This window comes from Pinus tabuliformis, chromosome 1_1, assembly GCF_031772625.1.
Source record: "Pinus tabuliformis cultivar Carrire ecotype Pingquan chromosome 1_1, CPIR1, whole genome shotgun sequence".
NCBI lineage: Eukaryota > Viridiplantae > Streptophyta > Pinopsida > Pinales > Pinaceae > Pinus > Pinus tabuliformis.
This window is the reverse complement of record NC_142297.1, coordinates 53,337,734-53,342,918: the sequence shown is the minus strand read 5'-3', so window position 1 is coordinate 53,342,918 and position 5,185 is coordinate 53,337,734. Positions and strand designations below refer to the sequence as shown.

General features: G+C 41.5%; 1 pseudogene; it reads left to right on the top strand.

The window, feature by feature from the left end:
- Positions 1–350: 350 nt before the first annotated feature.
- Positions 351–937, top strand: LOC149211535 (uncharacterized; annotated as a pseudogene).
- Positions 938–5,185: the final 4,248 nt, after the last annotated feature.

The window sequence follows — 5,185 nt, the reverse complement described above, 5'->3', positions numbered from 1 at the left end:
TCAATCGAGCACCATCTTCCATACCTCCAGCATTGAATTTCACTGAGCCCCGTCTACCATCTCACTCACATGGCATCACCGGTGTTAAAGAGCATTGTTATTCATAGGCCATCTCAAAGTTACAACTTTTGGCTTGATATTTTCTTAGATAATATTTGGTGCATCCCAAAAAATAGCAAATGATAGTGAGAATTGTTGTTATTGGGGTATTTCTTGTTGGTTGTGGTCCTAAGAACATAAACAAAGTAAGTGCAAGAAAAAAGAGTTCTGAAGAGAAATGGGGGAAATATTAGGGATTTTTCAGTCATATTGATTAGTAAGCCTAAGTTTATAGCCCATTCCACGTTAGCATGGAGAGGTATTCAACTTCTGCAGTTAAATATGACTCCAAAAATGTTCCAACATATGAGGAGCAAGAGGAACCCATCTCATGCATACCATGTGTGGCTGGTAGTGCAGACACCCAGATTATTTCGATGTTGATGATTAGTCATGGCATTCACAATATACTTCAAATGGAGGAAATTATGATGATGAAGATGATTATTCTAATGCTTATGATACTAACATTATAGGAATGTCAAATCTCGCAAGGTGTTCCCTTTCTGATAGTTATGATGTAGATCTTGTGAAGGGTCTTGACCTCGAGGTGAAGGCACTAGAAGGGAATGTGCCTTCTGATCAAGGAAGGCAATTAGACAGAATTGGGAGCTGGTTTGATAAGGAGTGTAGAATATTCCATCTTACAATGGAGAGAAACCAAGAGGCATGGGCACCTATTGTGTTGGGTTGTTCCTGCAAGGATGATCTCATTGTTGCATACAAGAAGTGTGCAGAGGCCTGGTTCAAAATTAGGGGTAACAGGTTAGTTTTTTTCCCCAATGACCATCTTTTTAAGTATCTATACAATGGTTACTTATTGGATATAACACCGTAGACTCAAATGATGGCTTAATTTTATGTTTGCATATTCCCCTTGTCGTAGGTTTTATCTTAGCTTCCTATCTAGGTTACCAGAAATGAGAAACATGACCAGGGGACCTATTTTTCATTTCATTCTAGTTATTGTATCCATTTCTATATTGACAAGAAATCTTGACACTAAATTAGTGCATTGCTAATCAATTTTTCATCTATAAAATACGGCAGAGAAAGTGGGGTTTGTGTTAATTATCTTCTGAAACCCTCTAGCTCTACTTCTCACTTTGTTCCTACTTCTATTCCCTTTTCCCCCTTCTGGTAACATAGACACATATCACTCTTTGGGTGAGGGGCTCTTCTCATTAGTTGTTTGTGAAACAAAGGTAGCAATTTTGGAATCTTTTCTGGATCATGTTCTTCACATTTTTGGAAAATTTGTCATCTGGACAATATGAATGGTTTCAATATAAATTATTAGGTTTATTTTCTAGAGTTTTTCTTCTTTTGAAATATTTTATCGATGTATTGTAAGAGAACAATAAGAAGCTTTCAAAAATAAAATCACTGAATTGGTACTGTAGGTGAGTTGTAAAAATCAGTGCTTTAGAAGCACCATATTAATTATATGGTTTTTTACTTCTTTGTAATTAATGCTAGTCATCTTATTACCATAGACAAGTTTCTTAAGCTACCATCAAAATGTCTGTTAAACAAAGACAATGGTCTTGTTATTCTATGTTGTTTGACTTATCCATGTACCCTACCAGATCAGACTATTTTAAGGTAATAAGGTTATGTCTTTGGTTATCCATATGTAATTTGCAGTAGTCTTACTTTCATTTTGGTTTTCTTGCATCCCTTTTACTTTTGTCATGATCCAAGATAATGAGCAGAGAAAATGGTCTAAAAACGAAATCAACACCTTAACTTATCAACCTTAACAATTGCAAGTAAGTGGGTTTATAATCTAAATTTAATACCAACTCGACAATTATTTTTAGGTGGCACCAGAATCAATCCCATCAGAGGAGTAGGAGTAAGTAGCTTTTAAACAGACCTTCATTATTGTTGGCCATACCTAGTTTGTTCATGTCTATTTAGTCTTAACACCAAATTGCTATCAATAGTGGTTAGATCCCTTGGGCATGCCACATTGTTGAGTAATACCATAAACCTTCATATAGTCACATTTGGATCCTGAATAAACAAAGAAAATGCTATGTTATCTATATCTATAGCAAAATCATGAACTATTTCCTCTTTTGTTTCCAAAATTCAAAATACGCAGTTGAACCTTTGTCCAGAACAAGAATTCCATCTTTATTTTCTCCTTATATATTCTCAAGAGGGAAGGCTAGGAATCTCTTTGGCTTTCCAGATGTTTCTTGAGTCGACAGAATTTGGAGCCTTTATAGTGGCATGAAGGGACTACATTACTAGTGATAACCCCATCCATCTTCTCTCACCTTTTTCTAACAACAATTGTTATGTTTTTTTGTCTTTCCCATTGGATTGCAAATTCCCAAGGTACTCATTTTCTTTGAAAAATTGTTATGACTGAGTTCAAACATGGCTTTCAGAAAATTGTCCAAAATGGTATTCGGTTATGGTCTCCTTAGAGGATGCTTACTTCTCTATATTCTTGAAGGTGGGTACCAATCCTTGATGTTCAACCTTAAGAAAAACTGTTAGATTGAGATAGTGGAGATCTATTGTATATGTGTAAAAATAGATGAAATTTATTGGCCTTAGTTGTGCACAAAATGGTGCATCCATTATCCTCTTGTATGCATACAATAATTCCCTGGTGTGGGATTTGACCTCAAGGAAAGACCAAACTACTGTACAACTATTTCTTAATCTCTATCAGTGGTGTTTTCCTAAACTATAACATTTGCTGCTATTTCTAGAGGCTAGAAGTCTTGCTTGATGTGTAACATATTATATAAGCATAAACTCCTCTCCTTTGTTACAAATTTTTTTTTTTTTTCTCAGTAAAAGACTAAACTATTCTATTATGTACAAGATTCAAAAATACATCATGGTGAAACAGGAGAGAGTCAGGCTCTGGGCATGTCACCCGAGAGCGATTGAGTCATCCCAAAACTAGCCCACACAAGGGCGCCAGACACAGAAACCAGACTTCCATAGGAGCTCGCCCACGCAGGGGCACCAACCATTTCATCCCACGCAGGGGACACCGACCTTACCCAGATCATTGACACAAAATTCAGGAACATGGACATAGACCCAGACACGAAAGAGACCAGACGCATTGTTACTTTAACAAAGTCAAAAAACAAACAGCAAAAGACCATACAGAAGGCCATAGAAACCTTATGTGCGGGCGTCCTCAGTCGTCCATTTGCACCTCCTCGACCCGGCACCAGCCATAGGCTTCTCTTTCAGCCGCAGTGGGAAAGGTGTCTTCCTCCTCGCAAGTTCCCGGCTTCTTATCTTGTGTGCGTTGCATTACGTCTTCCGGGGCTGAGGCCGCATCCTTAACCTTCTGCTCCTTGTCCGCTTCAGAGGCCGCTGCTTCATGCTTCTGATTGTCATTCGTCCTCTGCCCCTATTCATCCAAGGCATCCTCATCTTCCCTTGCATTTTCTATGAACAAGACTGAGACATGCGCGCTAATCTGTGGATTGTTCATGGCACTGCTGAAATTGAATATAGCCAAACCAAAGGCAGGCAGGGCATTCGAGCTCGAAGCCCCTGCATCCATGAATTGGCTGGAGTGGAGGGGGTTGGCGTCAGTAGAGCGAGCGAGGTTACAGTGGCAAAAATGGACAGCATTGTTCGCTTCATGACTGCGCGTGGTTCCCCCCTGGAGGTACCTCGGCGGCTAAGCATGCGCTGTCGAGGTCTCACCATTCTCGTGGGATGCGGAGGAGAGAAATTCCAAACGACCACAAGGTAGTTCCAATCCCCTGCAACTAGACCCCTGCACCCAACTCCGAATGAGGGATGAACCAGACAGACGGATAAGAAATCCCGACAGAGACGGAGAGGCCAGGCAACTGCAAAACCCCAAACATTCTCTGATCCCAAGCAACGATTTCCCTTATAACTTCACCGGCTCTGCTTTGGAGCTCCCCCGCCATAACTGCTGCCGTCACCTGAGCCAAGTTATCTCGCGGATCATTAACTCTCTTCTGCCATCCCACCTTATACCAGCTGCAGTTGATGGCTATGTTCTTTACTGCTGCCACGTGATGGCCACGGGCTGGCATGTAGCCATCTCCCAACGCCTGTCCCATCTCATATATCACCCGCATCCGGGGGCGCTGCATCGTTCTGGACTAGTTGAGAGCACTCTTGAGCCTTGTCATGTGGTAATATAGTGTTCAGCTACCCTATGATTAGAGAGTGATCAGTCTCCACTCCTACATTGGCCATGAAGTCCGCAACCCTGTTGCCTTCCCGTATTGTGTGAGTGAATGTGATTGCTCTGTTGTTATGGAGCTCACGTTCTATGGCTTCCAGTCTTGCTTCAAGCCTCCAGCTGGTGGCGATATTCCTGGCCTGAGATCCATTAAGGATTTTTTTGGCCATGTTTATAAGGATCTGAGAATCTCCTTCCACCTCCAGGGGGTGATAGTTGTGTCCCCCAGCAAGTAGTAATCCCCGCCATAGACCCTCTAGCTCAGCTGAGTTGTTGGTGTCCCATCCAATGTTTCCTAAATACAGCATTAGGGGGGCACCTTCATGATTTCTTATTATTCCTCCAAAGCCTGCGAGACCAGGATTCCCTTTTGAAGCACCATCGAAGTTGAGTTTGAATGTAGACCTTGCTGGGGGCTTCCATGTGTTCTGATTTTTGTTGTTGGTTTTAGAGTGGTTCATCTTATGAGAGCCTTGAGTATGATGAATTTTCCAGTTGTCCATAATGGTTTTTTCGCTGGCTAGCGTAGGCCAGTCCTCCTCCTTCCAGGATTTTAACATAAGAGTCTCCTGAAGATTTCTGCATAGCAGGTTCCAAATGTTGTCTATCGAGGAGTACTGATTTTTAAATATACGCTTGTTTCGCTCCTTCCATGTGCTCCACAAAACTAGCCCGGGTACTAGTCTCCAAAGATGATTGAGGATTTCACTCTTGTAAGGGTTCTGTGGCCACTGACGAATAGAATGCGTGATGTCATTCTCAAGTCTACATCTTCTTTGACACCGAAAGCTCGCCTTTTCCCAGAGTTGATTTGCCAGGGGGCAAGAGTCCAGCAGATGTTGGAGAGTTTCCTCATGGGCGCTGCAGTTGAAACAG